The 22,390-nt window shown below is 36.8% G+C and overlaps 1 long non-coding RNA gene and 1 pseudogene across 1 annotated transcript; one reads left to right on the forward strand and one right to left on the reverse strand.

The window, feature by feature from the left end:
- The first annotated feature begins 3,342 nt into the window (after positions 1–3,342).
- Positions 3,343–6,310, forward strand: LOC109827811. Its single transcript, XR_002243513.1, has 4 exons — positions 3,343–3,802; positions 5,364–5,460; positions 5,572–5,705; positions 5,813–6,310. It is a non-coding gene; the product is annotated as an uncharacterized LOC109827811 (long non-coding RNA).
- A 3,874-nt stretch (positions 6,311–10,184) lies between these two features.
- Positions 10,185–22,116, reverse strand: LOC109827810 (annotated as a pseudogene).
- Positions 22,117–22,390: the final 274 nt, after the last annotated feature.

Below are 22,390 nucleotides of genomic sequence, written 5' to 3' on the forward strand. Positions count from 1 at the left end.
CTTTCCAAAGTGATGATGTCTTATTTCAACACTTCATCAACTAGGAACATTTTAGAATATATGTTAGTAACAAATCAGATCTCTTCATTACGATCATATCTGAAATGTCTGATAGTCTAGTATCATTATAAGGACTTTATCTGTATTTAAAACACCAGATAAATCTAACCAAAATAGCATACTATTATTTTGAACAATGGTGTTATATTCATATATGTCCTGTTATAATATACAATTATTGCTTGCAGGGCACTTATATCTAACAGATGTTGCGGTGGGGGGCTTCACAAACACAGAAGATGTCTATATAAGAGTGAAGAATAACAACACTGAATAAACACAGTGAAGACAAAGAGAACAACATGTAAAGATTTAACATGGTTCGATCAGTATGATCTACGTCCACGGGCGAGAACAACAAAGAACTTCACTAATCACAAAAGAGAAGATTACAAAGGAGAGATCACTCTCTAACCTCACTAAAGAATCACACAAAGAAAGAGATTTCTCTTTCTATCTCCCTCTTCTCTCTAACTCTGACTGTCCCGATCGCACTTAAACCTTTCACCACTACCCTCTATTTATATCCTTCAAGAGTTGGTGGAATAGTGAAGGGGGTAGGTGGAATAGTAAAGTTAGGTGAACTTTGTTTTTTCATATGCAAAGTCAAAAATATACAACAAATCTCCACCTTGACTTTGAATATAAAAAGCTTCTCTTTACTCTTGCTGTCTCTCCAGAAGCCCCTTTCTGGCTTAACCTCCGCTTTATTGAATTTTAAGCAATTCAAGACCATGCTCGAACTTGCCCGAAGGTACGGGCTTCGTCATGTACAAGTTTTTCAACTTTAGCCACAAGTCGGCGATGATATCTTCATTGGCAACCTCCCACAGAATCTTATCGACCAAACAGAGCTGTATGGCACTATGTGCCTTTATCTCCAGCTCTTCTTCGTCGATTTTAACATTAATATTCTTTAAATCCATAAGAATAGTGTTAAGTTCATCTAAGTGGTCTTTAATTCGCATACATTCCTTCATGCGAAGGGTGAAGAGGCGTTGCTTCAAGTAGAGCTTGTTCGTTAGAGATTTTTGCTTCAACAAACTGGTATCAGAGCCTGGTTTAGGTTACTATTCTAGTGGGCTTCAAGATGTCTTCTGCAAAATACAAAGTGGAGAAATTCGGTGAAAAAAACAGCTTCAGTTTGTAGAGAGTAAAAATGATGGCTCTCCTAGTACAACAATATTTGTTCAAAGTCTTGTCCAGAAAGGATAAGTTACCAGAACTTATGTTTGATGGTGAGAAAGAAGAGCTAGAGATGAAGGTGCATAGTATCATACAGCTCTGTTTGGCCGATGAGATTCTGTGAGAGATTGCCAATGAAGATACCACCGGCGACTTGTGGCTCAAGATAAAAAACTTGTACATGACGAAGCTCGTACCTTCGCGCAAATTCGAGCATTGTCTTGAATTGCTTGGAATTCAATAAAGTGGAGGTTAAGCCCGTAATGAGCTTCTGGAGAAACAACAAGAGTAAAGAGAAGATTTTTATAATCAAAGTCAATGTGAAGATTTGTTGTATATTTTTAACTTTGCATATGAAGAAATAAAGTTCACCTAACTTTACTATTCCACCTACCCCCTTTACTATTCCACCAAACGCAAAAAAACACCACCAACCCTTGAAGGTTATAAATAGAGGGTAGTGGTGAAAGGTTTAAGTGCGATCGAGACAGAGTTTGAGAGAAGAGAGAGATAGAAAGAGAAATTTTTTTGTGTGATTCTCTAGTGAGGTTAGAGAGTGATTTCTTCTTTGTAACATTCTCTTTTGTGATTAGTAAAGTTCTCTGTTGTTCTCGCCCGTGGACGTAGATCATACTGACCGAACCACGTTAAATCATTGTGTGCTGTTCTCTTTTTCTTCACTGTATTTATTTAGTGTTGTTATTCTTCACTCTTGTATATACATCTTCTGTGTCTGTGAAGCCCCCTGCTGCAACAGATGGGATAACTAGATAAAAATAGGTGTTGTGGCTCATTCAATTTTTGTATTAAACAGTTTATATATGAGAATGTAACATATACCAAAAAACTATTTTATTAACTTTCAATATTTGATTTGATATTAAATAGTTATTTTTTAATTTCGGTTATTATGTCTTTGAATGAATTTACCGCATGTGATGATGGTAGTGAATCTGATAATGAAACAGTATCTAAACGTAAAAAGAAAGAGCATCAAATGATACATACATGGTTGGTAGTAGTTTAGAAGAGACCTTTAGAGATGTTCGTGGTGATGATATGCTTGAGTTTGAACAATTTGAGAGTCAACTAGTTTCAATCAATAAGACCAAGTCTGAGTTAGAAGAGTATTTAGATGAAAAGATGTTTTGTTGGAAGAAAAATGAGACTTTGAATGTTCTTGAATATTGGAAAGCAGAATCTGAGAAGCGTCCACAATTGTCCATGATGACTCGTGATATACTCAATATCCCTACCACTTCAGTGGCCTCTGAATCTGCTTTCAGCATAGCTGATCGTGTGCTTGATAAGTATTGCAATTGTATTCTTGCGGAAATTACTAAAGCTCAAATATGCACCAGTTCTTGGTTAGATGAGATTTCTTGTAAGTTGCTTACTTTTTCTTGTTACTTTTTGTAAATTTATGGTGTACATGTTTGTGTTATATTAGATTAACATAGTTGTTTCCTATGATCTAAATGCAACTTTGGCGGATATTGAAGAAGGACATTTGTTGGTGCATGATTTTAGTGATATTCAGATTTTTGAATTTGAAGGCGAAATCTAGATGTGTATTCTATTTGAGGTATTTTCTCTCTTCCTTATAAGTTGGTGCCTTTCAAGTATTAAAGTCGGTGGAGCCATTTTTCCAGGCTCATTGTGCATCATGAAAATCTGACTTTTCGACGTTTTCTGCTAATGTAAGCTCTCTTTTGGCATTTGATGCTTCCATTTGAGGACTAATTCATATTTATCTTTATCCAGTGAGCAAACTGTTGTGATGTCTAAAGGCATCCATGATGCTAATGCACTAGTACAAAACAGAACAGTCCAAACGGTTATTAGAACTGTTTGGACAAATAAAGATAACCCAAACGGTTAAAACCATTTGGAATAACAAAACCCAAACGGTGGAAACCGTTTGGACTGTTAGGAGATCCCAAACACAACCCCAAACGGGGATGTTTAGCCTAAACGGTTTAAACTGTTTGGGTGATTTAGTTATTTTAAAAAATAAATAAAAACAATCTCCTTGGCTCCGTTCTCTTCCGCCCGCGCCCCCCCCCCCCAAAAAAAAAAAAAAAAAATCCCAAATCTAAAATTCCCCACGCCCTTGACCTCATCCCCTCAAATCCCTCATCTCAACGCCCAATCTCTCAAATCCCTGCAGCCATCTTCTTCCTCCTCCGCTCCAGCCGCCACCTCCCACGTCATCTCATTGCATCTCCATTCGCTCCCACCGCCGCCTCCACGTCGGCCTCCTTCGACACCGTTGACGCGTTGACGTAGGGCTTGAAGAGAACCAGTTCCTGTTCTTGAGATTGTAGTATACTCTGAAGCTCGAGAGCTCACCGGCGTAAATGGTGAAGTTGAACGGGTCGTCGGTGGACCCCTCTCCGAAGCCCTTGAAACTGTCGCTTCCCTTGTTGAACGACTCGCCGTAGCTCGCGAAGGTCGCTCCCCCGACGTTCGCTTGCTTCCCCGACTTAATCTTGGGTTTCTTTAATATTCTTGGATCAACTAGGTTTTGATAGGTCATTATGCTTTGCAGGGAGAGGTAAAAGTGCTATGTTATGATATTTTTTTCATTTATATTGAATTTATTTCTCAGTTGGATTGTTGAAAGAAGTTTAGGGACCTCATTAGTCTCTTATCTCTGTATCTTGTATTCAGCATTGTTACCTCCAACCTATTTCTTACTTGCACCTGTTTTAGGACTTTATATTGTTATCAAAAGGCTAGTTAAAATTAATTAACTTTCAGTAATCAGGTTTTAGCTGCAGGCCTTGTTTGCAACTTCACTATTACCCATTTGGTCCTATTGCTCAGCGGATTAATACATCACAAGTGATATTTCATTTTGTTTTTATGGCTACAACCACTGTAATATTCTTTATTTCGAGACAACAATCTTGGTTAGTGATTACTTAACTTTTAGTAACTAGATTTTAGCTGCAGGCCTTGGTTGCAACTTTACTGTTATATTTTTTAATCCTATTGCTCAGCGGATTAATACTTTACAAGTGATATTTCATTTTTTTTTTTTTTTTTTTTTTTGACTATACCCACTGTAATGTTCTTTATTCCAAGACAACAATCTTAGGTCACTGAAACCAGCTCTATTATCCCTCTATTAGGGAAGCTTTTAACCTGACCCTGACCAAATTTACATGTCATCTGTCAAAGATCTCTTGTAAATATGTATTATGAATTCCCAAGTTTTATTGCTTCATAGGAATTTTGATTCTTGAATCAGCCGTTTTTACTCGAATATTTTTGACGTATTTCCTCAATTTGGGAAATTTAGTGACTCAGGGTTTTGTAAGTTGTAAGTTAGGGTTTCGATTCTTTTCAATTGTAAATTAATTTAGGTTTTCTGTTCTAATCTCGCCCTTGTTTATTGAAACCGATGAGTTTGGTATATTATTTGACTTTGGAAATTGAATTGCTTTTACTTTTCTGTACTTGTAGCGGGAGATTGAATTAGGGTTTATATAAAAGAGAGAACTAAAGCTTATTCAATTGATTCTCATGATTTCAACGTAGCAATTGGAAATTGAAAGTTAGATTTCTATCTGAGAAGCTTGAGGTAAATTGAGAATGGAACTTAGAGTTGCATTGTTTGAACATCATTTAGACTTTAACAAGACTATGCTTCCATGCTGCAATGTGAACATCAAACAGAATAGAAGCGAGATGTTTAAAAGATAATTGTAAACATTCTTTTTTATTTTTGTTCTTCATCTATAATTAGTTAAATCTTTTTGTCAAATCATCAATTCAGAGAATTCCATTTGTCATATTGCTTCGGATTTGATCCTTGACTCCCACAAGCGCATGCGCGCGCGCACATTTATGAGGTTTTTGCAGAATTGACTAGAATTGAGAGGAAAAGAGAAAATGAGCTGGGCAGCTTTAATTGATTGTTAGCTCAAATATTCTCATGATGACAATACGTATTTCTTGTATATTTCCACATATTGCTACATTTGTTTAGTCTATTTAGATCAAAATTTTACTCTATAAAGTTGTGGGGGGTGAAATGTGCTGTAGGACCTTCGTTCTTTAATTTGTTTGATTATTTCACATAGTTTTAACTCATTGTTAATGTTTGTCAGATTGTTCAGGCCTGAGCTTCGGATCACATCACTAATTGCATCAGATCATCTTAAAAACTATGTCAATGTTGAAGCTGTCAAATCCCATTTTAAAAAGGTATGAATGTGATCCTTTTATTCCCATTCAATGACTAGCATTACAGGAATTATTTTTTTACTCTTTTTATTCTAACCAATGAGTCGGTCCTCATTCTGCATGCTTGCAAAGGTCTATGGAACATATTCAGTTCCGTTAAGGTGATGCTAGTTCTCATAAAAGAAAGGACCGACGTACTTTCAGGTGAAAGCAAAGACATATGGGTTCACATGAAACTTCAGATCTATAAAGGAGATCTTGCAGAAGTATGCATCTAAGTATAGTATCTTTTTAGTTATACTCTTGTATCTTTTATGTATATCGTATAATTTCTTTTAAATCATTACTTTTTGAAGAACCTTCTACATTTCAGGTTGTTGTTGATAACGCAGGGAAGAAGGTAACAGTTAAAGCTCGTCCAAAAGATTGATTTACAAAACATTGCTGCTAAGATGGCTTGTGTGACTTTCGTTCCACTTATTTGTAGCATATGTCATCTCTCTTTTGACTGATATACCACATTCTGCTCGTCCTGCTTCGACTACTAACACTCCTACTTCTAGTGGTCAGGATTTATCACATGAGAATCTTATTAGGATATTTGCAGACCTGGGGCGTCCGGGCTTGTCCCAGGAGGACATTCTTCTAGGAATTTCTTCCGTTCCTTGACTGGATGGATTAGGCCACTCCTAATCTTATTTTGGATGTTTGAGACATTTTGGATATTAGAGACAAATATATAATATTGGATACTTTTCATTGTGAGATATAGAGTAATCATTGTGTATGTATATGTTTTGTCTCTAATATTATATATTGAGTAATCATTGTGTATGTATATATAATATCGGATATTCAACACCTTTTGAGACATTTTTGTGTATTTGTTTTTTATTTCATTGTGAGATATTTTGAATAATTATTGTGTGAGATGTGTATATTAAATGTAAATAGGTAAATAAATAAAATAGTCAAAATTTAAAAAATATTAAAATACATAGTCCAAACGGTTACAACCGTTTGGCCAAAAATTTGGTCAGACGGTTACAACCGTTTGGGCAGACAGTTACAACCGTTTGGCCAAATTTCTGGCCAAACGGTTGTAACCGTTTGGATAATATTACTCTGTCCAAACGGTTATAACCGTTTGGGATTTTGTTCAAACAGTTGTAACTGTTTGGACGACTGTTGGGATAGACTCTTCTCAAACGGCTTTAGCCCAAACGGTTGTAACCGTTTGGGAGTGCGTTTTCCCAAATAGTTCCAACCGTTTGGGCTGTCCTGTTTTGTACCAGTGATGGTGTGAACTCTCCTATCCCAACAACAAATGGCTCTGGCGGACTATCTTTTCGCATCTTCATATGTCTTCAATTTTTGGAATATGACTTTATTACATTATTATTCCAACTTAACTATAGTTTATGAGTTGCAGGATTTTGTCTTCTAGGTATTTGAACAAACACCAGGTACACTTCTAGTAGGGAAATTGTCTTCTAGGTATTTGAACAAACACCAGGTACACTTCTAGTAGGGAAATTACGTAAGGACCCAAACCCATGGTACATGGGAGGGGACAGGTGAGGCGTCCCCTCTCCCATTGCTCCATGCACTGTTCATGAACAGTGGACATGTGAGATGTCCCTTCCCCATTGCTCCATGCACTGTTCATGAACAGTGCATGGAGCAATGGGGAGGGAACACCTCACATGTCCCCTCCTCTGTCCCATGGGTTTGGATCCCTCTAGCATTACTCCTTCTAGTAAGAGGAGCACTATTGAATCAAGAAACTCCACTCTCATGTTCTTTTTCACTCCTTTCGTGGCCATATTCATTACATACACGCATGCTAATATTCCTCAACCTAATATAGTTATAAGCTCTTTCACTGACATTTACTTTTGAATTTTACAAAAAATAACAAATACGCAAAACTTTTTGCAAGCATCAGAGTCGCTACAATGAAACTGTGAGTTTGCACAATTGTGTACTCTTTGAGATAATCATTAACATCTTCTTTACACGGAGATTTGATAAGAAATATCATATGGCAGCTAATCGGGGAGTATATGGATGACAGTTGCATTGATTTACAAAAGCTTAAACTATAATTAAAGCGATATACCATATAGCAAGTCTTATTGTAGAAGCGTAGAATCTTTAATTTAGATACTTGACGAGTATTATTGACCACTTTGATTGGCTTATTAGTTTCTAGCTCATCACATTTTGTATACAAATACTTCGCCTCCAATTCACTAGCAGATGCATCATGAACAATCATCTCTGTGACCCCAAAGAAGACACAGTTTGTGTTTCTTTTTCAGAAAAATACAAATAAAGGTGAGAATAATACCATCTCATCTTGTGTGGCGAAAGTTGACGAATACAAACCTGATTTTCTATTCAATTTTTGTTACCATATTCACCCTATTTGCACTCTTTTTATATTAGTGTCACAAGCATATTATCATACAATACTAACCGAAAGCTCGTTTTCTCTTCCAGCATTGTTGAATTGAGCAGCATGATTTTTTGAAGTTGAACATTGTTCTACAACTCCAGCTACAAGATCCAATGAAGATTTAAGATCGTGACCAGATTCCTACTCATTAATGGATAACAAGTTATCTTGAACTCCAAGTTTCTTCATTCTAGTCCTCTCCCTAGCTCTTGCTCTCGCCCTTGCCATGTCTCTCAATTCTCTGACAATTTCAGGTAGGCATGGAGCTCTTCTTGAAGATTCTTTCTTGGTTTTTGGTTTAGCCTTTTTGTGTTCACTAACCAAATGTTTGCCGTTGTAATCAGAGATCGTGGAGATATCTTCAAATTCCAATTCCAAACTGTCATATTGTCTTTCATAATATAAATATTCTTTGGATTGGTCACTAATTACGCTACCATTTACTCGTAAATGCATTGTGCATTTTAATGCTTCAAGTCATCACAGTGAAACCTACATGACAATTGCTTTCTTGGCGCATAAGCTCTAACTAATAAGTTGAGGGAGGATAAAGTTTTATAGTATATAACAAAGCTATTACATGACCAAAAGTTTACAGAAAACCCCTTAAAATTTTGCAAAAAAAACCCCTAAAGGTTTGCATAAAAGCCCCCTCAATAGTTTGCATAAAAGCCCTTCATAGTTTGCAGAAAAACCCTCTAGTTTGCAAAAAAAAACCTGAGTTTGCAGAAAGCTCGCCTAATGTTTGCAAAAGGCCCCTAATGTTTGCAAATACCTCCTCAAAAACTTGCAAGTATGCCCTCACATTTGCAAGTAGACCCCTAAAACTTAGATATATATATCAGCACCATGGCTAAACGGGGTATTGGGTCACCCATGAGCCACCCATTTAGTAAATGGGTAGGTGAGAAGTCACCATAAATGATCAAGTGGTCATAAATGTCTCACCCATTTATGACCCAACCAAAAACCAACACAAACCACCCATTTGACAACCCCAATTTCAAGTATTTTCGCATAATTTCAATCTCTTACATGTGACCTGTCTTTCAATGAGCATCAGTGAGGAATGGCTCCAATCACTTATGCTACGTACTGCAGCTCACCACAGTGCAAAAAGGATACTCAATGAAGTGCCAAAGAGATTATCTTACTGTTAAAACACAAACAATTCCAACACACATGTAAAACACATTCTAAACATGATGCTTACATTTCAAGTAAATTCCTTCTTCAAACATATGACTTCTAGAAAAGCAATCTCTGAACATCAAGCTTCCTTATGCAAATCACATCAAAATGATAAGCATTCTCCGCTCAAATTGTTATGAATTTAGACCGTACTGATGTATCTTTGCCTATTAGCTTGAAAATATCCCCACTCGCAAATAAAGAAATTGACATAGGATTGTGAGGAAAGAATTGTTCCTCAGTATACAATAAATATATTATCCAGCTTCCTAATAGCAAATCAAGTTCAAAACATAGTTATTTTTAGGCTAAATAGCACTTAAATACCTTATAGTTTCACTCCTTTAGCACTTATATACCCTCACCTGTATTTTGTAGCCTTTATATACCCTGAGTTTTTCAAAATTAGCACATTAATACCATTTGTTTTGCAAACATGAAAATTTTTATCCGAAAGTTCCTACATAGCATTCATACGCTAATTTTATGACTTGATATCTATTAAGTTTGTTGAATTCATTACTAAATATTTCAAAATTCTATTTTAAAAATAGAATTAGGATACAACTAGATTAGAATTTAGGTAGGTTTAATAATATCTTAACAAATATTAATGGTTAAAAACCACTAAAATTAACATATGAACGTTATATGGGAACTTCCGAATGAAAATTTTCATACTTGCATAACAAAGGGCATTTAACGCGTCAATTTTGAACAACTCAGGGTATATAAATGCTACAAAATACAATTTGAAGGTATACAAGTGCTATAGGTGTGAAACTAAGTGCTATTGAGCCTTATTTTTAACCCCATGAACAACACAGAGCAGTAGCAAGCAACAATTAATCAAATGTTCCTCCAAATCAAGCTCAACCCTTTCTCGTTTTCAATATCCCGTAAATTAAACCACAATTAAAACAAAAACAGCATATTCTCTGAAAAACATCAAACTCAAAAAAATCTACCTCATCAGGTATAGATATCAGACTCCATCCAAGATCCAGTTCCCATGATCCCCCCCTCATCACCATCCCCAACAGCGACACCGAAACCCCTTGATCACCTCTTTGAAAACCCTAGCCACACACTCTCCCCTCCGCCGCCGCCGCCGCCACCACCGCCGCGGCCCTCCTCCGCCTCATCTCGCACTCCCCCATCACAGCCGCCCCGAGCCCATCCACAGGCTCCCCGACCCAACCACTCCAAGCCCTTCACCATCTTGTCCTCCTCCTCCGACCTCCTCTCCTCCTCGTCTCCATCTTGAACACCATCGGTTCCCCTCGTCCGCCGCCAGCCGCCCCCTGTAGTTCTCCGGCTTGATCGCAGTCGAATACGAGGACGGCGGCGGCGGCGAACTGGGAGAGCAATAGCCTGGCGACGGCCTTGGAGCGGCTAGGGCTGACGCGGCAGGGGACGGAGGCGATTTGGACGGAGGGCTGTCGGAGACGGAGAAGAGGTTGATGGGGGAGGAGGAGGAGAGGGAGCTCAGGGAGGAAGAGGGGAGGAGGAGAGGGTGGCGTGGGATTGGGGAGAGGCGAGAGGAGGAGGGGGAGAGGAGGAGGACGAGGAGGGTAGGGTTTGGGTTAGGGCTAGGGTTCGGGGGGAGGAGGAAGGGGGAGGGGAGGGGAGGTGAGGGGTGGCGAAGTTGTCCAGGTCTTCGATGAGGAAGCGGGAGGGAGGTGGGGCTTCCGTTAGACGGCCTCCATTAGAAGAAAGACCCTTTCTTTTGAGATGTTCGAGGAATAGAGCGAGGCCGGAGGGAGGGGACTATTTGTAGGTTTCAATGTGCTATTGGTCTAGTGTGTATATATGAGGGACTATTTGTAGGTTTCAATGTGCTATTGGTCTAGTGTGTGTGATATATATATATATATATATATATATATAATATATATATTATATATATATATAATATATATATATATATTATATATATATAATATATATATATATATAGAGCAAAACTTCTGTCAACCTAAGTGGACGTCCACTGAGTTTCTTATCCATTGATGATTACTTGATTGAGCCTACATTATGGATGATCCGCCTCCGTTAAAACTTGATCTACATATTCTAAAACCCCAACACACCAAATTTGGTGTGAACTCGTTGTGCTTTGACCCTCCGTCGAGCCATGTAAAAAGTTCTATTCACTCGAAACCGTTAAAATTGATACGAGTGGATGAAGGGCTCAAACCACAACGATTTCACACCAAATTTGGTGTGTTGGGGTTTTAGAATATGTAGAATCAAGTTTAACGGAGCGGATCATCCATAATGTAGCATCAAATCAAATAACAAACTCAGTGGACGTCCACTTAAGTTGACAGAAGTTTTGCTCTATATATATATATATATATATATATATATATATATATGAAAATATGGAAAACCTTGGTACCAAGTTTCTCCATTGAACTTGGTAGTGAGGTAGCCAAATCAAGACCCTATATCATGTCTCGGGAGAGAGAGCCTCAATTACTATTCATCTACTTTAAAAAAGAGGCTCCATCTCCGAGGCATGATGTAGGGGCTAGATTTGGCCATCTCACTACCAAGTTCAATGAACGAACTTGGTAGCAAGGTTCTCCATCTCTCTCTCTCCCTCTCTCTCTCTCTCTCTCTCTCTCTCTCTCTCTATATATATATATATAATATATATATATATATATATATATATAAAATATATATATATATATATATACTAGTTTCTATGCACGTGCAATGCACGTGGTTAAATATTTAAAAAATATTGTTTTATATTTATTTCATTACTTTAAATAAGTGAGATTTATCTTGAGTTCAAATATGTATAATTGAATTATAAGATTTATTAGTATTTTATTTAAATATTAAAAAAAATTAATGTAAAGGAATTTAAGCTAAACTTGGATGAATATACGTATCTGGGATATTGTAATTGTTATTATGAATTTTAGTTATAGTAATGTAGAAAGTATTTCAAAATTTTAAGTTTATTCAAATATTTTTTGACTTAAAAAGCTAAGATCATTGTTTGATTTACTTTGTCACCAAATGGTTCATCTTGATCCATTATATCCCTTAATGTTCTATCTAATGTTTTAATTGCAACACGTTTAGCCATTGGAGCTTCATCCCAAATTATTAACTTAGCTATCTTTATCAGCTGTGAGGTTCTATCTTGCTTGGATATGCTACACATAGATGATTCTATTGTTGGGATTTTTATCTTAAATCTGGAATGTGTTGTTCGGCCTCCAGGCATTATTATTGCTGCCACGCCTGATGTCGCTGTAGCAAGAGCTATCATCCCTTCTGATCTTACTTTGGCTAGCAAAGCACAATATACTAATGTCTTCCCAGTTCCTCATGGCCCATCAATAAAGAAAATCACGCTTTTATTTCCTTGAATTCGTGATAGTACGGAAGTGTATGCATTATATTGTTCTGAATTGAGTGATGATTCAGCATTGAGGTCTTCATCTGGAATTTGTACATTGAGTTCATCTTGAATTTCTCTTGGGTATGAACTTACTTTTGAATGAGGGTTAGTTTGAATAGGTGGTAAATTAAATTTCTTGATATCCTTTCTCATGCTCTCTAAGAAGAATTTAATGTTGCAAAGGGTGTCGTTTATAATCTAAACTTTTGTAGCAACATGTTTCCTTGAAAAGTCTTCAGATAATGAGTCAATGTATCGATCCCATAATTTATTAACATTCGCGGGCTCACAGTGAACCAGTATGGTTGCAAACAGACGGCGAAGGGTTGCTGGCATTTGAAAGATGACAGCTTCATCTAAGCATTCTCTGATGCTATTATCTGATTCCAATAAACCTAATTTTTGAGCTGAATGTTTGAATGATGTGCATTGAATTCCATCCACGGTCAATAGATTCTCAAATGAGGTGGGTCTTCTGATGTGAGTAAGTAAAAGGCGTAAGTAATATCTTTCCTCTTTAATTGGATTAGCACCATTTATTCACCTTAATCAAGGGAGTTTAGAATAAATTAGTCAACTATTCTTTCTAAATAATAATTTCGATGGTACTTAGTAAGTAATCAAACAACATGTATTTTTTTAACAATCGTAATAAATTAGATTATATCCAAGAATAAAGAGTAAATAAAATTAAGAAGAGCTTATATTGAAGTTCACTAATAAAATAATTAACTATTAGTAATAGCAAGTGTTACGAAAACTTAATTAAGTGTTATTAAAAGTAGCAAGTGTTATGAAATTTTTTATAAACAGTGGATGTCGTCTGTTTACGCACCAGGATTTTGTAGACCAGGATACAGGAATGATTTATTTGCAAATCTAGGGATACTAATAATTTTTCTGCCTTTCACTCTCAAGGCTCAGAGTCAAGAAAGTGTCCTTACCCCTGCCTTCTAGCTTCCACCTCGACCGTCAACTGCCGTCCGTCACCACCGCATCCATCTCAACCGTGACCTTCACCCTCAAAACTGAGCTACAGCTACCCGCCTCCGCCGCCTCCGGAAGGAAGCTCCGGCTACTATTAAGTGAGCTTCTTTTTAATGGGATTTAATATTATTTTTTTGTTTAATTTCGTCAAATCTGTATGGGTTTTTATTTTTAAGTGGAAAATCTAAGTGGTTTAGTTTATTTGTATCTGATTTATACTGATGAGGCAGGGTATGTTTGAAAGTACGATGATTTAAGGGAAATTTATGTGGATTTTACCCTAAAGTAAGCAGCCAGTTTGCCTTATCTAAGAGTTTCCCTGCGTCTTTCAATCGGTCCTCATCCTCTCTCTCTCTCTCTCTCTCTCTCTCTCTCTCACCTCAGCTTTTAATGGCGAGCGCATTATGCTGCTCCGCCTCCATATATTGTTAATCAATGGGATTATGGAATTGTGTTTTCCTTGCTAACTACTTCTAGATTTTAATTGAACGGAGCAAGAGAGCTTAGTGAAGTAAACTCAGAGATGCAAACACCATATAACAGTAATTTTCAATATCTCCAGTGCACTTTGATGCTAATGATGGAGAAAGGAGGAAGATTATCTGATTAGTCTTTCATGAGTATAAATCTTAGCAGCTTGAAGGTGAAACTCAGTATTACTCAGGCCAAACCTTAGTTTACAAATACACACATAATGAAATGCATATATACATACAAACATAGCTTTAATATTTGACAAATACTAAAAAATTATTAAATTTTTTTAAGAGTTCATATTCATAGGAAGAAAAAGCACCAATCAGTAACATGTTAGCCAATGCTACAATAAGATTGACGTTCAATGTTTTCAGAGTATATGTGAGTATCCACCTGCGGAGTATGTTGCTACTAATTATAATCTTGACGTTCAATGTTTTCAGAGTATATGTGAGTATCCACCTGCGGAGTATGTTGCTACTAATTATAATCAATGTTCATCTTAGGTGACTAAACCAGCAAGGTTATGAGAGAAAATCAAAAACAAATCCGGAAAGATCAACTTATTTCAGCGGGATGTACGCATTTTTGCATTGAAATTTCAAATAATGTGAGGATTTGAATAGAAGTCATGTCTAAAAGAGTCCAGAACCAAACATATGTAGAATCTGGTCGGGTTTATGGTTCCTGGACATAGATCTGGAAGAAGCTCTAGGGATTCAATTATATTATATAGTTTAATAGCCAAATAAACCAAGGCTGAGTTACACGACATTTATATCTTTGTATCTTTAGAAAATTATTAGGGTATTAACTTTAATGATTAATGCGCGCCGGTGTTCGCAGTTTCCAGGTAACATAAATATCTTGCTAATTTTAATGTATGCTTATTTAGCTGCTATACATATATTACTGCATAGTTGTTTACAGTAACAGAACCCGAGCAATGTCAATGTCCTTCACTCACTGGAAATTTTAAGAATACCTAAGTAGGCTAAGTAGCTATATTAAATATCAAAAAACTTGCATCATTCAAATGCATGTTGGAGTTATATAATAAAGATAACTTAAAACTTGGGCTTGTAGAGGAAAAGAGGAAAAGTTTAGTCCCACATAGGAAATGGGATAGAAAAAAATAGTCTTTATAAGCCTTCCCTTTCTCTCCTATGCCTAGAAGAAAATAAAGGTTATGCTCCACACCACACACGCGCAACGGCTGGGCCGGGCTCGGGTCGGGTGGCGTGCGCCCATGACCTGTGGACACGCCCACGACCTGTGGACACGAATACAGCTCCGGATTAATGGGCCTTTAATCTGCTACATTTTTATTTTTGAATAATTAAAATATAATATTTATTTTTGAACAATTAACATGTGATAAACGCCCACGACCTGTGGACACGCCCACGACCTGTGGACATGAATACAGCTCCGGATTAATGGGCCTTTAATCTGCTACATTTTTATTTTTGAATAATTAAAATATAATATTTATTTTTGAACAATTAACATGTGATAAACGTTTTGTAACGGTTAAGAGAATTAAATTTTGAAACGGTAATATTCATGAGATTTAAATCAGAATCAAAACAAAAAATATTTTTTTTATGAGAATTAAAATCGGTAATTAAAATAAATTAATTGCGGATTTATGAGTAACGGATGTTTTAAGCCTATAAAAGGACCTAAATCTGTAGAGTTTGATACAGTGTGAAAAACACAACGTATTCTCTCTTCTTCTCTGTTATTCCTCTTCATATTACTGTTGTTATATTTTTGTTGGTTCCCTGAAAGTCACGAAGAATTCACAAAGCCTTCTTGAAGCTCGTGCCGACGAGAAGGAGGTCGCCTGACCGAGGGTCGTTGTATCTTCGGGAACTTTTGCCGCGTAGCCCTGTACGAGAGGGGGCAATTAGTTTCTTGGGACAGTGCTTGCACGCCTCGACCATCAGGCTATATTCTAAACTTAGTTTAATTTTATATCTATTTTGAATCATTATCTAATTCTGTTAAAACTGCATTTTGTGCTAATTATACTCTAAACAGCTTATATTCCTAACAATCCAAGAAACTAATTAGTGCTGTTTAGAATAGTATCATGATTAGCATTCTGATTTTCATGTTAATGATGTCTGCAATACTTAAAAACGAAATGTTACACTGCATGATTATTCTGTTGAATGAATGCTTTATATATTTCTGTTGCATTATAATAACAAAACTATTCATTCATCATCAGATTGTGGCTACAAGTGAAATTATGTCTGCTAAACCAGAGAAGTTTGATGGGAACAATTTCCGTCGTTGGAAAAACCAAACGTACATCTAAAGAAAAATACAGGTCATCCTCAATTACAAAGAGAATATGCACAAATAATTGGATCACTAGGATTCCTAACAAACTACACCAGACCTGACATTGCTTATGCAGTAAATAGACTTAGTAGATATACATCAAATCCTGATAAGAGTCACTGGGATGCTTTAGAAAGAATTTTGAGATACCTAAAAGGAACTATAAATTATGGTTTACACTATAAAGGTTATCCATCTGTACTAGAAGGTTATTCAGATGCAAATTGGATTAGTGACTCAGTAGATGTAAAATCCACCACAGGATTTGTGTTCCTTTTAGGAGGAGGAGCTGTGTCCTGGAAATCTACTAAACAAACTGTAATGGCTAGAAGTACAATGGAATCAGAAATGATAGCTCTTGATACTACTAGTATAGAAGCTGAATGGTTGAAAGATTTACTAACTGAAATTCCACTAATGCAAAAACCATTACCAGCCATTTCTATTCATTGTGATTGCAGGTCAGCGATTGACAAATGCCATCAAGAGAATGCAAATGTGAAGATGAATCGACACTTGAAAGTGCGACATAAATCCTTGAGATATAAGATGAAAAACCATATAATAGCCTTAGATTTTGTAAGATCAGAGAAAAATCTTGCATATCACTTAACTAAAGGCTTATCTAGGGCAGTGGTCCTAGAATCATCGAGGGGGATGGGGTTAAGCCCATAAGAAAAATCACTGCAGTGGCAACCCAACCTCGCAGAGGTTCAATGGGTAGAAACAAACTGAATGAGTGATTAATTGTGAGGAGCACTGAATTCATTTGCTCCCATCCCTAGGGTGATCAGTGCTCATAAAAAGCAAGTGAAAGGTTGAGTCTAACTCTTAATGAATCCAAGACCCATGAGGCAGGATGCTTACTTGCTCGCATCCTTATTAGGATTCACCTATATGTGTGTAGTTGTGAGGCCGCGACTATGGGATCAGGGCTGCTCCCTAGTAACACACATGAAAGATACCTGCGCAAGGCCGATAATAGCGCAACCCGTTTAGAATTCTTCAAAACTGTACTATGTGTGCTTTCTGTAGAAATCCGATAAATGAGACTGGTTCAAGGCGAAGTCCACCAAGCTCTCACGGATCTATACAACTGTCACTAAGTGAAGGTTCAAACCGAAAGGTACCTCCACCTATTACATAGTATAAGGGAACCAGCAATCGTATTTATTTCTTTTATTGTTATTTCTGAACTATTTTAAGTTTTAAGTTATGTGGGGGATTGTTGGAATTATATAATAAAAGATAACTTAAAACTTGACTTTGTAGAGGAAAAGAGGGAAAGTTTAGTCCCACATAGGAAATGGGATAGAAAAAAGGGGTCCTTATAAGCCTTCCCTTTCTCTCCTATGCCTAGAAGAAAACAAAGGTTATGCTCCACACCACACACGCGCGCGCCGGCCGGGCCGGGCTCGGGCTCGGGTTCGGGTCGGGTCGGGTGGCGCGCGCACACGACCTGCGGACACGAATGCAGCTCCGGATTAATGGGCCCTTAATCTGCTACATTTTTATTTTTAAATAATTAAAATATAATTTTTATTTTTGAACAATTAACATGTGATAAATATTTTGTAACCGAAATATTTTGTAACGGAAAATATTTATTAGTGTGATTAAAAACGTGATAAACATTTTGCGAATTAATTATGTAACGGAAATGTTTTGATAACGGCTAAGTTTTATTAACGTGATTAAAACCGTGTTAATTACGGGGTTTATAAGTAACGGCTGTTTTTCCCTATAAAAGGATCTAAAATCCGCAGAGTTTAACACAGCGAAAAGCAACAACCTCTTCTTCACCTTCTCTGTTCTTCTCTTTCAAAATACTTACTGTTACAATTTGCTGGTTCCCTGAAAGTTTACGAAGAATTCGCAAAGCCTTCTTGAAGCTCGTGCCGACGAGAAGGAGGTCGCCTGACCGAGGGTCGTTGTATCTCCGGGAGCTTTTGCCGCGTAGCCCTGTACGAGAGGGGGCAATTAGTTTCTTGGGACAGTGCTTGCACGCCTCGACCATCAGGCCGTATTTCTAACCTCTATTTACTTTTCATTTGATATATTTCTTATATCTGCGTTATAATAGTAATTATCTGTTAATTATCAAATTGTTTAAACTGATTTTCGTTATTGTCTAAACAGCTAATATTCCCAACAATCCAAGAAACTAATTGTGTGCTGTTTAGAATAGTAACATGATTAACATTCTGGTTTTTATGTTAATGTTGTCTGCAATTCTTAAAAACGAAATGTTACAATGCATGATTATTCTGTTGAATGAATGCTTTATATATTTCTGCTGCATTATAATAACAAAAATATTCATTCATCATCAGATTATGGCTACAAGTGAAGTTATGTCTGCTAAACCAGAGAAGTTTGATGGGAATAATTTTCGTCGTTGGCAAAACCAAATGAGATTTTGGTTAACAACCCTACATCTAATAACAGCCATAGAACCAGATAACCCATCTTCATCTAGACCAGTTACTAGGCAATCTTCCTCATCTTCCTCCACAGATTCCATTCCTATCCCAAGAACACCTCAAGAAATAGAGTATCATTGTCTACATAGAATCTTAGGAGCTTTATCTGATAGATTATATGATATATACTATACTATCACTAATGCTAAAGTTCTGTGGGAAACCCTAGAGAAAAAGTATGGTTTAGATGATATGGGAATTAAAAGATTTAAAGCTTCTGATTTTAACAAATTTAAAATGGTAGATTCTAAACCAATGAATGAGCAAATTCATGAATTTGAACATATAGTTCACCAATTAAAAGTGAATGGATCCATCTTAGATGAAACGTTTCAGATAGCCTGTCTTATAGACAAACTTCCCGAGTCCTGGTCAGATTTTGCCAAAAACCTTAACCATACCCAAGGAGATCTTACCCTAGAGCAAGTATTGAATTCTATTAGAATTGAAGAGCAACATAGACTCAGGGAGAAAAATGTGACAAAATCTGAACCCAAAGAACCCAAAGTAAACAATGTTGAATCCAAACCCTTTCCTCAACACAAGAAACGTCCCTTCCACCAAAATCAAAATAAAACATTTAAGAAGAAACCCTATCATCAAAATAAGAACCATGTTCACTTTCAAAAGAAGGAAGGAGCTGAACGTCGAGCCTGCTTTGTTTGTGGAAGAACCAACCATCTTGCTAAGGACTGCTTTTTCAAGAAAACTGAACCACCCAAGCCTAGGAAGGGAGGACCTCCACCTAATAAGTCACAAGTAAACATGGTGACTTCAAGTCCAGCTGAGGCTGCTTTCAGGTCTGTTCTCTTCACTCCTGAAGTAAACATGACCTTTCAAGCAAATGATTGGTGGATTGACACTGGAGCTAATATTCACGTTTGCTCTAATCAATCTTTGTTTTCCACCTATCAGGTCTCAAGTAGAGGAACTGTGACAATGGGAAATAATAATGTGGCTCCTGTATCCGGAATAGGTCGGATCAACCTAAAGCTGACTTCTGATAAGACTTTGATCCTGCAGGATGTCCATCATGTACCAGACATTAGGAGAAACTTAATTAGTGGATCTTTGTTAGTGCAACAAGGCTATAAGCTTGTTTTTGAATCAAATAAAGTTGTAATAACTAAGGGTTTGAACTTCATTGGAAAAGGTTTCTTATGTGATGGTCTTTTTAAATTGAATGTTAAGAATTCTACTCTTGCATCTCCAATAGCTTTGAATATTGAACCTTCCATCACTTGGCATCAAAGATTAGGACATGTGAATTATAATTCAATTAAAAGATTGATGCATCTCAATATAATTCCAAAGCTTAATATAAAAGATGATGAAAAATGTGAAATATGTGTAGAAGCCAAACTTCCTAAGAAACCATTTAAAACTATTGATAGAGATTCTGAGATATTAGAACTCATCCATAGTGATGTTTGTGATTCAGGAAGAACAACTAGAGGGGGTAACAAATATTTTGTAACTTTTATAGACGATTGCTCTAAATATTGTTACCTCTACTTAATTAAGACTAAAGATGAAGTCATAAACAAATTCAAAATATACAAAGCAGAAGTTGAGAATCAGTTGGATAGGAAAATTAAAATACTAAGATCAGATAGAGGTGGTGAGTACACTTCTAATGAATTAAAACAATTCTGTGAAGAGAATGGAATTATTCATGAAATAACAGCTCCATATACACCTCAATCTAATGGAGTAGCTGAGAGAAAGAATAGAACACTAATGGACATGGTAAACTCAATGTTAATTAATTCTGGTGTGCCAGAAAATTTATGGGGAGAAGCTCTCATGACTGCATGTCATATACTAAATAGAATTCCATTCAAGAAATCTGATAAAACCCCTTACACAATTTGGAAGAATAGAAACCCTAATTTAGATCACCTAAAAGTGTGGGGGTGCTTAGCAAAAGTCAAAATACCTGAGAATAAAAGAAAGAAGATTGGCCCTAAAACTGTAGATGGAATTTTTATTGGCTATGCTTCTGATAGTAATGCAAATAGATTTTTAATAATCAACTCTGACATTAATGAGATAGCCAACAACACCATAATTGAAGCTAGGGATGCACATTACTTTGAAAATATTTTTCCTTACAAGACCAGAATAAACAACACAGGCCCTAGCTCTAATAATTCAGATCCTAGTTCTAATCAAGGTGAAACTAGTTCTAAACAAATTAGACCACTAGAAAGTCCAGAGGAGCCTAGGAGAAGTAAAAGAACTAGAATAGAAAAGGTCCATGAAGATTTCTATGCATTACTTGTAGAAGATTCTCCAGTTACATTTGAAGATGCAATGAAATCAGTAGATGCTCCATTTTGGAAGGAAGCTATAAATAATGAGATACAATCTATAGTTCAAAATCATACTTGGGAACTAACTGATCTTCCTTCAGGATGTAAAACCATAGGATGTAAATGGGTGTTTAAGAAGAAACTTAGACCTGATGGAACAATAGATAAATATAAAGCCAGATTAGTAGCTAAAGGATATACCCAAAAGTCTGGTATTGATTATTTTGATGTCTATTCTCCAGTAGCTAGGATTACTACCATTAGAGTCCTCATAGCTCTAGCATCCATTCACAAATTAACTTTCAACTCCTTCCAGGTCTTGGATGGCTCCATTCCCATGTCTTCTAGGATAACTAGTGAAAGGTTGTTGTGACAAGTCTCGAGGATAAAATCTTCACTGACCGGATCTCGACAATTCATCGGTTTGTTCCAGAATCTTTTAACAAAATTCTCTACTGACTCTCTGTCCTTCTGTTTCTCATCGAACAATGTTCTGATTGAAACTTCAGTGTCATCATCGAAGAAATTCGTAAGGAACATTTCTTCCATATCGTCCCAACTGTTGATACTCTCCGGCTTGAGGTGATGATACCAATCGAAAGCCGCTCCACGAAGAGTGCCAACGAATGACCGTACCATTAGTGGTTCATTGCCAGAGATTATTCCCAAATAAGATTTTAATTATATAAAATGTTGGGTGGGGAAACCCTTTCCGTCGAACGACGTGAAGTTGATTAAATTAAACTTTACTGGGTATAGGATTGATTCCCATTCTCTTGGGTATGGACATGGTATTTTGGATTTCTTTACCTCGTGAGCACTCATCAACGTGTTGATTTTGCTCTCCAAGTCCCTCATCTTCTTATCCTCGCTCATATCTTTCTTTGAGCGATTATGGGGAGAAGTGACATGGTCCTCCTTTGTATTGTTGTCATCAGGGTCCACCCCCATCATTGTTATCAACGGGAGGGATTTCTGCATTAGCGTTCTCATTTGCTTCCCGATCACTATCAACCTGATTAGGGTTATTACGATGAGAGGACTCTCCTTGCTGATTCGTCAGCGCCGTAATTTGTTGGTTGTGCATATCTCTTATTTCCTCCATAGCCATCTCCATTTCAATTTTAAAATTCTCTTTCTGCTTGGTTAAAGCCTCCTCGAGAATCTAGCCATTTGTTCGGCATTAATCATGAACGATTTGTAAGATCGTCCTGTACTGGATGCTGTATCATCAGAAGCTAACACCGAGCAAGCA

Source organism: Asparagus officinalis, unplaced genomic scaffold (genome assembly GCF_001876935.1).
Source record: "Asparagus officinalis unplaced genomic scaffold, Aspof.V1 AsparagusV1_Un454, whole genome shotgun sequence".
In the NCBI taxonomy this organism is placed as follows: Eukaryota; Viridiplantae; Streptophyta; class Magnoliopsida; order Asparagales; family Asparagaceae; genus Asparagus; species Asparagus officinalis.